Source organism: Dermochelys coriacea, chromosome 6, assembly GCF_009764565.3.
Source record: "Dermochelys coriacea isolate rDerCor1 chromosome 6, rDerCor1.pri.v4, whole genome shotgun sequence".
NCBI lineage: Eukaryota > Metazoa > Chordata > Testudines > Dermochelyidae > Dermochelys > Dermochelys coriacea.
In genome coordinates this window covers 105824401-105838005 of record NC_050073.1, presented here as the reverse complement: position 1 = coordinate 105838005, position 13605 = coordinate 105824401, and the positions used below count along the sequence as shown (strand labels likewise).

At 44.8% G+C, this 13605-nt stretch overlaps 1 protein-coding gene across 7 annotated transcripts in view; it reads left to right on the top strand.

The window, feature by feature from the left end:
- BEGAIN (brain enriched guanylate kinase associated) overlaps positions 1-13605 on the top strand; it is a 255234-nt gene that overhangs the window by 115047 nt on the left and 126582 nt on the right. The window lies entirely within an intron of this gene.

Here is a 13605-nt window from a genome sequence, read left to right as displayed (position 1 = left end):
AAATCTGGCATGGAGATTACCTGGACATCTCCCAACCATCTCCCCCAAATTCCTAGTTTAAAGCTCTCTTTGTCAGTTGTGCCAGCCTTGATCCTAGAAGTCTATTTCCTTCCCTATTCAGATGGAGTCCATCCCGAGAGAACTGTCCTCTGTCCATGAATGCCTCCCAGTGGCCATACATCCCAAAGCCCTCCTTATAGCACCACTGCCTAAGCCATCTGTTGACAGTCATAATCTTGTCACACCTTTGTTGCCCTTCTCTAGGAACAGGAAGGATCCCGCTAAAGATCACCTGAGCCTCAATTTCCCTAAGCGTCTTCCCCAGCCTAGTATAGTCTCCTTTAATACTTTCCAGCGAGAATCTAGCTGTATCATTTGTTCCCACATGAAGGATAATTAGGGGATTCTTTCCTGCTCCCTTTAGGATCCTTTTCAACCTCAGGTCTACATCCCGTATCTTAGCACCCGGAAGACAGCACACCCTTCTATTCTCTGGATCAGCTCTAGTTACAGGCCTGTCTATTCTTCTCAATAAAGAGTCCCTTATCACATAGACCTGCCTTTTCCTGGTGACAGTGCTATTCTCCAGTCTCTCCCCGTTCCCTCTGGCTGCAAGTTCTTTCCATTCCTATTTTCCCTTATAATCCTCTTCAACCCATCCTGTATCCTCCTGGGGCTCATATTGGGTGTAGTCTCCCTTGACTCTTCCACTTTTCCTATAGGACTAGCCTCTCTTCTCTTCTTCCTTAGCCTTCCACCTTCAGCAACTACCTGCTGAGCCTCTTCTTCATTTTCCAACTCTGCAAACCTGTTCCTGAGCTCTATTTCTCCTTCACTAGCCTGTCTTTTCCTCTGCCTGGTTCTTTTAGTCACATGCTTCCACTGATCACCCAGTCTCCCCTCAAAATTCCCCAGCCCTGCTTCCATCTGTAAGTCTGAGCTTTTCCCTTCAGATACCTCATATCTTTGCTCCATCATCTGCTCAAACCCCTTCCTAAACTCAACTCATTACAGCTCAGCAGATTCATCACAGTAACTTTCCCCATAACACCTCAGAAGACCTTTGATCTTAACTTAAACTATTCTACTTTCATAGCTTTTAGAAAGCTCCAGAAAACAGAACAAACATTAACACTCGAAACTAGGGCCCAGATCCAGAAAGGTAGTTGGTCTCCTAAATTCCATTGAAACCTTTGTGGATCTGGGCCTAGGTGTCCACAACTTGGCATATCTACTGTTTAAGTCATTTTAAGATTCAAGTTTGAATTAAAATTTGGAAACAGATCTAACATGCTTTATCAAATTGAATAAATGCACTTAAAGTAGCAGACCAGTATTAGTTAAAGCAAAAATGGCAGAAATTATGCTTTAACTTGTCTTACGGGACATAAATAGTGCTGTATAAAAAGTATATAAATAACAATGTCAGAGCTTGGATAATCCTAGTAGCAGATGTCTCCCAATAATGTATGTGTCCATTCACAGCCCCTTCATTTCAAGGCACCCTTCAAAAAGTAGTCAGTTTAACCCTGCCCTAATATACGGCCTGATTTTGACATCTTTCCTCCTTGTAACTAGTACCTTACTGCCCTATTCCTTGTAAGAGCAAGAGCAAGGGTGGCAAAATCAGGCCAAGTATTATTCACTTTGGGTACATCTGCTCAAACAGTTATTCACCTAAGCCTTGGAAAGTCCGAGAAAGCAACAGCTGTGAAATGTCCAACCCTCAGGAGGCAGGAGAAACACTATCATCCTCACTGTGGCTTGTAAAAATCTTTACATCTCTTCTTGTATATCAGGAATAGTGTTTTTGGAAGAAAAGTGTATGAGCCAAATTTATGCTTAGCAGAAGCCTCCACTTTTGCTTCAGCTTTTACCCATCTGCAAAAACTGAGATTTCTTTTTCTTTTCCATTGTGTTTTCCTCTTCCAAAACATTATTACTTAAATATGCTAGTTGCAAAGCAGCTCTTCTGCGTCTGTCCCAGTCATAAAAGGATCTGTCATCTGCCACCCTCAATAAACAGCAAAGCAGCTATTTGTTCTTGCAGGAGAGTGAATTGATATATTTTGCATAGTTAATGAGCAAATATCTTGGACTTGTTTGCAAAGTGACTATTGGCCTCAAAAAGAAAAGGAGTACTTGTGGCACCTTAGAGACTAACAAATTTATTAGAGCATAAGCTTTCGGGAGCTACAGCTCACTTCATCAGATGCATTCAAAAGCTTATGCTCTAATAAATTTGTTAGTCTCTAAGGTGCCACAAGTACTCCTTTTCTTTTTGCGAATACAGACTAACACGGCTGCTACTCTGAAACCTGTCATTATATTGGTCTCAAAGTAACTCATGTGGTTCCTGGCAGCTTGGTTGGAGACTAAATTCAAAGTAACATATTGAATGTACCAGGCCAAGAGTTTGCCTTGTAGAATAAGTGAAAACAGGTTATTACAGTATTATGCATGGAGTAAGACCTCACTTGACATCAGAATTTGTTTCCATTCCATCACCCACAGAGCAGGATGCTAAGGGAACTGTTGTATGAAGAGCCTGAAGACATTAAGAATCAATAAAGATATGAAAAAAGAGAAGGCTCAGAAAGATGAATGATATTGTCAGCTATTCAGATATTCAGTCAGATATTCCAAAATAGCAATCAGGAGGTTTTATCTGCATTTAATCAGGCTATTTATAGAGGAGGACATTTTTCATGCAGGAAATATCACTGGCTGTATACTATAACTATAAAAATATTACTTTTAAGCAGGCCATGCTGGTTATATTGTTTTAGCAGCTAGTCCTTTATGGAGAAAAAAATGGTCACTGAACTGATAACATTTTCCGTTCCTCCCCCCCAATTATAATTTCTTATGCATGACAGATAACATATGTATATGTTATCACTGGCAGACTAGAAAAGCACACAATTTCCCACGTAAATCAGGAATGCTGCTAAATTCATTTTCATATTTATATGCCAGGCAAATAAATAAATTGTATAATCACTCATTATCTCTCAACCTTGCACTTTCGAATTGGATTAGAGTGACTATAACTGACACTGATTATCTGAGACAGGATGTTATTATATCGCTTTGGGGGAGTTATGTAAGCTGAGATCTGTCACATTTGGAGCAGAGACCATTTCTCTGCATTAACTTGTGTATGAGCAATTATGCAGGACTTACTAGCAAAGCAAGAAACAGGCACTGAGAAGCAATAGAGAGAGAGTAAAATTAATATTTCTCCATTGTGTACTAGAACATTAATTTGCTTATTTCCTTAATATGCTTTGGCAAGCATATCTGCACGAAAACTGCTAGCTGTGTGCAGTACAGAATGCATGGACCTAGCATTCCTAGGGTAGGATATCTTCCCCCATGGATGCTAATGCTATATCACTTTAATTTTGCACCAGGTTTGGCAAAACTTACCAGTGCATTTTAGCTATATAGATAGATTTCTGGCAGTCAGATTTTTCAGAGTTTTGGGTTCATATGAATTGCAAAACTCAAAGGCACCATGTAAAGAGTGTCCCTCTGGGGCGCCTCCCTAGCTGGGCTGGGCCCCTCGCTATGCCCAGTTTCCACCATAGGGTTAGCCTAGTACAGGCCACAGCCTCCTACTCATGGTAGTGACCTCGCCTTTGTGGGTCTGCTTACTTTGCTTCTGGGTGGGGGAAAAGAAAAAGTATAGGTCAACATAAACCAAGCCCCTCCTGGGGTCAACAACTGCAAGGCACCACCTTACTTCAGGGATGCCTGGGTAGCAGCTTTGCTGGAGTCCTTGTGGCTGGGTAGCCAAGTCAGTCCCTCTCTATGTGGCTTGCCCCTTGGGTTCGCTGGACTCCTCACAAAGTGGGGTGGTTTCTGGCCTACGGATTCCTCCTGCTGTTTCAGGAGCCACTCTAGTCACTCCTTTCTCAGGGCTTCTCTGCCTTGCATACTGCAGCTTCCTCCTTTTAAAGCCCTCCTTCTTACCATGCATGATTTGCAGTTCTACATCAGCCCACGGAATCTCCCAAGCCCCTTCCCTGTCAGTGCTGGGTTTAAATACCCCATCACATACCCTGTCCCTCAAAAACAACCCCAGGGAGTTGTGTTCTGTGGTGGGCATGCTGTCCTTGGCAGCTGTAGTGCCTGCACTCTGAGAAAAGAAACAGGCGTTTTTATGGGTCTTGCTGACTCTGTGGGACACCTAGAACCTGTGTGATTGTAGAGGTAGATACCAGTGCATGATCCTCGCATCCATTTCCTTTTCTATTACTGAGTATGCCTTTTCACACAGCAATCATTTTCAACACAGATACAAGATGTGGTGTTCCTCTCCTCTGAAGGTCTGTGAGTACAGCCCCAAGCCCCACATCTGATGTGCCTGTCTGGGGGAGTATGGACTTCTTTCAAAAGTGAGGGTTGCAGAGCACTGGTTCACAACATAAGCTCTCTTTTAATGTTCACAAGGTCTTATTACAAGCATCAGACCACTGTACCTTCCATTGTCTTCCATCCTTCATGTGGTCAGTAAGAGGGGCTGCAATAGTTGCGAAGTTTGGCATTAAGCACTGTGTTACCTAGCCAAACCCAGGAACTGTCTATCTTGCTTCTTTCTCATGGGCATCAACTAGTTGGCCAATGTCTGCACCTTGTCTGCCCACCTCCCACCATATATCCCAAGTATGTAGCTTCATGGTTTCCAGTCCTGCACTAAATTAAACCTAAACCTGCACTAAACCTGAACACATCATTCAAAAGTGATACAGCCTGAATGGTGTGGTGAATGCAGTCTTCTCTCTGGACTCTGGAATTAAAGGAATCTACCAGTACCCTTTTGTAAAATCAAATGTAGATATGTCCCTTGCTGCCCCGAGACATTCCAGTAGCTTATCTATTGTAGGCATGTAATACACATCAAACTTGGAAATTGCATTGACCTTATGGAAATTCATGCGAAATCTCATTATGCCATCAGGTTTTGGGATAAGAACTGTGGGGCTTCAACACTCACTGAGTGACTCTTCCACAACACCCAGGACCAGCGTAGTTTGGAGTTCAGTCTTGACAGTGTCCCACATCCTCCCGTAAGGGTCGAGCAGTCTCTCTTACTGTTTGTCCAGGTTGTATCTCAGTATAATGGTATGTCAAATGAGTGTATCACGTTTCACAGTTTGTAACACTGCTTCTATCAGCTGGTTCAGCTGAGCGTCTTGAGTTGGCTTGTCCGTAGTGTCTCCCCAATCTCAACAGAGCTGGTCTTTACCATTGTTGGGATCTCAGGGCCTAACTCAGGGTCTGTGGCAAGGGGAGTGATAAAAAGGGCCTCCCTACCATGCCAGGCCTTGAGTAAGTTGACATGATAGATTTGGGTTTCTCTCCTTTTCCCTGGGTGCCATACCTCATAATTTACGGGGCCTACCTGACACAGTACCTCAAAACCCCCTTGCCATTGGGCCAATAACTTGGACTGGGAGCTCACCAACATTGGCTAAATCCCAAGAACACCAGTCCTATCATCTCTTTTCCATCTACTCACACTGGGAACACTACTTTAGTGGGGCTTTTCTTGCATGCCCTAGCCTCTGCAGTCCATGCTTCCCCCTAGTCACACTACATGCTGGGGCAGTCTCTGCAGCAATGACCTGCCTATCCACAGGACAGACACTTCCCACCCGACAGCGTAGATGTTGGAGGCGGGCACTGCGGGAGGCTCTTCTGTCAGCCTGACTTCGCTTGGGTCTCAACATGATCCCTACTAGGCAGAGACAATCGGGCTAAGGGAGGGGGATTCTTTCTCAGATTGTCTCCCTTCCTTGCTGTCCTGCTGTGGGGACCCAGCCTCCTTTCCAGGAATCTGGGTCTTAGTGGGGGTGAGTCGGGTCTTATGCCACACATCACTGTCTCACAGTGAGTTCCTTTGTCTGCCAATGATCAGCCTTTGGGTGCCTCAGTAGGATTATCAGCAACTAGATAATTCTCCATAAGACCCACTGCCTCCTTCAAGGTCTCAGTCCTATGCCTTAACACCCAACCTGAAGCAGGCAAGATCTTGCTCAGTGAGAATGAATTCCACCACCTATTCTCCCATCCGGTTCTCCAGCCTCAGCTACTGCCAGCCGTGGTCCTTTAACTTCTGGGCTATCACCCGAGGGCATGTGCCCAGTGAGTACGTCTCCTCCTGGGAATGCCTATGGTGGGTCTCCTGAGATATATCTAAGTATCTGAGGATGGCTCTTTGACCCTCATATAATCCTGCACCACTGCCGAGTCAAGTTCACAGTATGTGGCTTGAATGGATCCCAACAGCTGGGGTGCGAATAGTGTGGCCCAGGGCTCCTGCAGAGGAAGCCTTCTGCTCAAAAGCAGTGAGAAGTGCCTTAGAGTCAATCAGGGTGCCCATCTTAGCCAGCTTCACAGTGATGGGCATGCGGGGGGGGCAGAGTTCACGGCCTCTGAACCCTAAGTGTCCCTTGGGGCTGAAGCACAATTGCATTTATTGCACCAGGTTCTGTTGTTTTGCCTGCTGGTGCACGGCTAATTCCTTCATCATCAGTTGCTGCTGCTGTACCAGGTGGCCTCCCCCTTTTCCCCTTCAGCAGGGCCAACCAACTGCCTGCATTCTCCATCACGTTGTAAAAAGAGTTGCTCTGGGGCACCTCCCCAGCTGGGCTGGGACTCCTCATTGCACCCACTTTCCACCACAGGGTTGGCCTAGTACAGGCCACAACCTCTTAGTCATAATAGTGTCCTCGCCTTTGTGGGGCTGCTTACTTTGCTTCTGGGTCGGGGGGAAGCAAAAGTTCAGATCAGCGCAAATCAAGCCCCTCCTGGGGTCAATAGAAAGGCAGAAGAAGTCCAAGACACTGCCTTACTTCAGGGGTGCCTCGGCAGCAGCTTTGGTGGCATCCTTATGGCTGGTTAATCAAGTCAGCCCTATCCCATCGGGCTTGCCCCTGTGGTTGCTGGACTCCTCGCAGAGCTGGGGTGGTTCCTGGCATGAGGGTTCCTCCTGCTGTGTCAGGAGCCACTCCCTGCTCAGGGTTTCCATATTTTGTGTACTGAAGCTTCCTCTTTCTAAAGCCCTCCTCCCTACCAAGCACGATTGGCAGGACTGGAGGGGTGGGGTGACCTCAGCACATAGCGCCTCCCTAGCCCCTTCCCTGTCAATGCGGGGTTTGTACACCGTGTCATACCCCAGTTCTCCACTGCATCCAAGCACAGGAGGATGCAGGAAGCCAGTTATAGCTGTCTGATCATCGGTTACCCAGCCACAGTGGAAGTTAGTCCAACTTTCCCTGCCGGCTTAAACTCCAAGGGCAGGCACAGGGTCACCTGGGGAGCAGGCACAGTGGAGCTCTGTTCCACCACGCCCCGTCCCAATCCCACCCAAGCACACTCCCAGCATGAATGTTCCATACCCGGGCATAGCAGCTTCCATGCAGACACATGGATGAATTTAAGCGGCAGGCTGCAACTTTTATTAAATTTAAATACAGGAGAGGGGCAATACCTGTCCATCACCTGTAATCTCCCATACCAAGCATTTAGGTGGTTCCAGTACAAGGGTTACAGGGCTCCTAGCATATAACCTGTAACTAGTGTGTGAGTTACAGGGCTTCTACCATATAACCTGTAACTAGGTTGGGAGTTACAGGGTCCTACCATATAACCCGTAACTAGATTGGAAGTTACAGGGTCCTACCATATAACCCGTAACTAGGTTGGGGGTTACAGGGTTCCTATCGTATAACCTGTAACTCATGCAAGGGAAACAGGGCGCCTACCATATAACCCATAACTCAGGGTAGGCTTTTCTCAGCCTACCCCCCAGAACCCACCTTGTTCTGAGTCCTGCCACCCTCCCCGCAGCCAGAAAGATGGTGACCTCAGCCCATGAGGGCTCCAAGGTCTCACCCAAACCCACAAGGGCCATGAGGTCTCACCCAATCTCATGAGCCTAAGGCCCCTCAGCAAAATCCCAGTTTTTTTATTTCTGGGAACCATTTATTTTATCCTTTTAACCACATTGTGAACTGGCCAAAAGGGGGCACCAGCAACTAGCTTGGTCACACACACCCCTAACCAGCCACCTGGTATCACAATTCCTGCCCATTCCTTTCCCACACATTCCATCCGCACATGACAGCACTTCCATTTGACAAATGCACGCCAGGCAAATCAGACTCGGAAGGCCTACTACAAGGAGCTAGCAAGCCCACAGTTAGTCCTTCAGCTGTCACAAGCCAGGGTTACAGACTTGTTGGGGCCATCACCAGCAGATCCCTATTGACAACTGGGTGAGCCCCCAGAATCTGTCAATCTGAAATCAAGATGAAGCATCGGCAGACACCATTATCCACTCCTGGGACTGGCACTTGCATGAAAAAGGACGTTAAAACAAAGTCAGTGCAAAATGCAGGCCCTTGACAGTCTCATTACCCAAGTTAGCCGACTGTCTATTTATAATATGGACCATGGATCCATGCATGGTTGAGAGCTGTTCCACAGGGAGGCAGCCCAGACATATTTCTTCCTTTGTGCCAAAGAATCGCTGCTTGTAGTATCCTAGGGTGGAACAGGGCTCAATTCATCATGGAGGCAGCTAACCCCCTGGGGCCACAGGGATACCACAAACACACTCCCTAGAAACTGGGAGGAAGATGGGAGTGGGAGAACCAAGTCTCAAGTTTACACCCAAATGTTTTGGGGTAATGAGGTAGCTGTGGGGGGGGGAAGGGGGGCATGTAAAAGCTCAGTTCCATAGGTTAAAATGACTTTCTGTGGATTTTTGAAGGATGTGTGCTGGATTGCTAGCAAAATGTTTACCATGTGCATAGTTGACATATGAATTTATGAAAGGTAATGGCAGAAGGGCTATCCAGAAAATAAACCTGTCTAGACAATAAGTCAGTGTGTTTCCCTAGGATGTCGATCAGCACCCTAATTACATCCACTGCTGTAGGGGAGGTGATGCATCAATCTGACAGTGATCTTGCTATATCCAAGCCAGCCTTATGGACTTGTCTAATGTAAGTGTGAGGAACCCCAAATGACTCTTTGGAACAATATGTGTGAAGTGGATTTCCCACAAAGTACTGAGGGAAAAGAGTCTGCTTCAAGCAAGTCTGTTTCAGCAGCCTGTCTCTGCCAGAAGTAACACAGTGAAGGCAGGGAACTGATCAGCCAGACTATATCCCAGCCCAAATGGAGTGAGACACTCCACCCAAGAGAGGCAATGACTGTGGAACTGGAAGCCTAGGTGTGGGTACCCTTGCTGAACTCCTAAAGGGAAATATAGATGCAGTTGCCCTAAATTGTGACATATAACCAGTAGCCACTACCCAGAACACAAAGTTCAGGTGGCCTCATGACCACCTGAAGTTCCATCAGTGTAATTTCTTTTGTCTCTTTAAGAGCCTCTATCAGTGCCCTGACCAATTCCATCTTCTCTGCAGGGAACCTAGAAACAGAACAAACTATGCCCAGTTCAATGCCCAGGTATGTTACAACTTCTGTTTTTTCAGTGGTGAGGGGGGAACCCTGAGGCACTCAGCTAGGTTCAGAAATGCCTGAATCATGTACTCACCATTATCTGTCCCAAGTTTTCCTGCAAATAATAAGTAATTGAGATAGTGCACTATGTGATTCATGCCAATCTTGTATACAATCGCCCACTCCAACATGGAGATGTCTCTTTTGTAAGCGGTGCATGACACTGTGCACCCCATGGGCATGACTTTATCAAAATAGTAATCACCTTCAAACTGAAACCCAAGCAAATTACAGTCTCTGAGATGCACTGGAAGCAACCTGAATGCAGACTTGATGTCGCATTTAGCTAACATCACCCCAGGGCCACATACCTTGACTGTGGCTACCGCTGTATAAGATGAGAAGTAGCTCATCCAACACAGTTGGGAGTCTATATAGTGATTTACTAATAAGCCCCAAGGGTAGGACGAGTAGTGAATAAACCTGTATTCCTCCTTCACCTTCTTCAGTACCACAGCTCGGGGAGATAAGCACAATTCCAGCCTGGGAAGGGCCCTGCCACTCTTCCTGCTGCCACTTCTGTGGTTCTCTCTGCCCTTATGATATGCTCAAAGCCTTTAATGGACTTCGAGTTCTCTGACCTGCAATGGCACCTCACTCCCACATAGGATTTGAAAACCAGACAAAAAATCCATTTTATAAATAAGTTTCATCTTTTTTGTTGGGGTGGTTCAATAACAAATTCCAGAACCCATCTCTTAATTGGAGAAGGAGCCTTTCCCATGGTTACTGACAGCCAGAAGAAGTTCCACGTGGCCCCTGGGAGCTAGGTAATGCTGGGAGCTATGTAATGCTAGCCATTCCACACTCCTCCCCTGCCCTATGGGTGCCAGAGACTTCAAGGGAGTGTAGAGGAGCTGTCTTATGTCCCACAGCAAGTGTCTCCTTCCCTCACTGCTGAGGCTGTCCCCCTTTCACCGCCAGCCTCACTGAGTTCCGCCACCTGTTGAGGCAGGCAAGGGGATTCCCTACCCCGGGAGAATTCTCCAATCCGAATCTCTGGCTAGTTTAAGTTCACTTTGTGAACTGGAGAATCCAGCCCATTGCTTTTGTGTGATCCGTTGTGAAGCTTACAAGCCTTGCTCTTTCATTAGAAAAACGTTTGTGGGGGTTTTTGCTTGGGTTTGTTGGGTGGTTGTTTTTTTATTAAACTCATTGGTTTTAACAAGTTTCACTAGTTTTGGAAAAATCTTTGACTGAATTCTCTTTGTTGCCTTTGGAAGACATTACGGCGCTAGTTATTTAAATGCAGTCTCCAGTTATGTACCTATAGATCTGCAGATACAAAATGGAGGTTGCACTGAGACCTCTTTGAAATTCAGGAAGTTAATTTATACTTCTACAGGTTTTTTTTTCCCAATCACCACTTGATAAGAAGGTGAGCACGGAAAGAAGTACCATAAGTGTTGGTATATATCAAATAATTAATTACACATATGTTAATTAATTAAGAGGCACAGAGTGGGCTGGATAATCACAGCAGGAAGGCAAGGACAGAAACTATCAAACATAAGATTGACAGCTCACTAAAAAAGCACTCAGCACAAATGTACAGTAGAAATTAGACATTTTTCCTTGCCTCCTTTTTTAATTTTCAGGTTTATTTAACCTGTAAGTTAGTGTGATGGAGAAAAATCCACTGAATCTCAGCCTGTCCCTTATTTTTACATCCTCATGGATGTCTGCCCACACATGATCCATGTCAGATGCCAAACTGAGAGAAAACAAGCTTCTCAGAGGTGGTGAGCTTTGCTCTTTTTAGAAACCCTGTTACTGTCAAGTAAGTGGTAGACTGTGCCCATCTCCTACTCAGTCGAGCAGGGAAACAAGGTATATAAACCCCCTCTCCAGCATACATACAATCCTGCTCAGCCAAGACAGACATACCTTGATCTTGGGTCTGGTGCAGAACCAGTGCATAAGTCTTGAATACTTCCTTTTTTGAGCAAAGAGGTGGAGAGGGGACATTCCTGTGGTTCCCCCTTGCTGGCCAGAGTAGATGTCCAGCCATGTGCAGCGAGGAGAGGGAAGGAATGTAAATTACACCCTTTCAAAGGCTGCTGTAATTTACCCCATTTCCTCTCTTGCTCCTCAGTCCCCTCCCCCTTTCAGAACAAGAGGGGAGCAGGGTTCGATTGTGCCTCAGAGGGATGTCTCTGAGGTACAAGACCTGTGCTAGTCAGTCCTGGGGTAAAGCAGCTTATGTATCACCATCTGCTCAGGGCTGTGCCTAAAGCATCATCTATCCCTAACTAATCACAACAAGATTTCAGAGAAACAGGAAAGTTTGCCTGAAATGAGTTACTGGTAGCTAAGCCATAGCACCCCAACACTTATCTCAAACAAGAAACCTCAGCTGATCTTCTAAAATGATAAACTTCTCAATGATTAATCAACAGCTGAAGCATGATGATATCTAGATGATAATAAGCTCTTCTCTTATTTACACTAGGGTATTTAATTCTTAACACTCCAGGAAGGCGTCATTTGAGTTATTATTCATTAAGATGCTAGAGTATTGGAAGTAGACCAGACCTCATCACAAGATTGAAGAAACCGCTGTAGTTTTGCTATCAGTTGTTAATTGTGAGGTGCATATAAACCTGTCCTGTACATTGGTTACATTAGAACATCAGTAAGATTATTCCCTCATCTATGGAACATATAGATTTTTCAAGGTTCTTTTAAAGTACTCTCCGATCAGATTCTTGTAAATGGTGATGCATAGTTGGCATTTTTGTATAGGGGTTAACAGATGTTTTGCACAATTATTCAATTTCAAAAGGGGAATTTACATTTAAATTCTAAATTAAATGGCAGGTTGTGGCCCTTATTTTCCCAAGTAAAGGCATCATTCTGCTACCCACACACTCAAACAATGGGTATTAATTATTACTATTATTATCATAGGGTATTAGTCAATGTGGGTAAATTTTATAGTAGTATCTTTAATGGGTATTATAATCCAGAGGGATTATTTTCTTTAATTATATTATTTGCTTTGGCAACATCCCATTGGGCCAAATTCTGTTCTCAGATATATCTACGTTAATCTGGAATGATTTCACTGACTTGACTGAGCAAAATTTTGCTGTGGCCCTCATTGGAGTTATCTGAGGAAGGGTTTAGATCCTCAGGATTTGGCACAAAGCTACTTACACAGTGCTGTTCATCAGGGTATTCAAAGTGCATCATCTAGGTATCCCTTGCTTTTGAGATGTAGCTGTTGCCAACTTCACTTTACCGTAACTGCAACAATCAGTAAGGTTGTCCTTTACATGATTGTTCCAGTTCTGTTCAGATATTCTCAATGCAGGGTTATGCAGGTGCAACAATTAGACCCTGTTCTGACAGGTTTCAGAGTAGCAGCCGTGTTAGTCTGTATTCGCAAAAAGAAAAGGAGTACTTGTGGCTAAGGTGCCACAAGTACTCCTTTTCTTTTTACCCTGTTCTGAATATGCATCCCACTACATATAGAGAAGCCTATACAAACACATGCTGATGGGTTGTTCCTTATAATACTAAGTACTCATTAATTATGAACACTGGAAAGTAGGATATCCTGTACACGTTGTCATTAGCCATCAGATACATTACAAGCTATATAAACATTCTTGGTTGTTAAATATGAACAGTAATTAGGTGAACAAAATTACGGTCTTTGTTTCCATGCCAAGAAGCATTAGGCTGCATTTTTAAGGCATGCAGGAAAACAATCTGGATTCAGCTTGTAGGGCCAAAGCTTCTAGTTCTTACTCAGATATTACTCAGGAAAACCTCCCATTGACTTGAGTAGGAATTTGCCTAAACAAGGACTTAATAGAATACTGGGAAATATCCAGTCTTCCCAGTACTGCTTGATGTTAATGTTGGGCAGTGATTAAATATTGTACAGGAGTTCCTGTTGATGATATGCCTACCTGTTATCCTTTTGTTGGCTCTGAATCCGCTTCTGCTGGGTGTTAATCATGGTTTATGTTGCTTGTTCAGGTTTATTTGCTTTTGTGTTTTTCATTTTCAGCAAACATTTTACAGCTATTTTTCTGCTGTTGTTGGATGTGC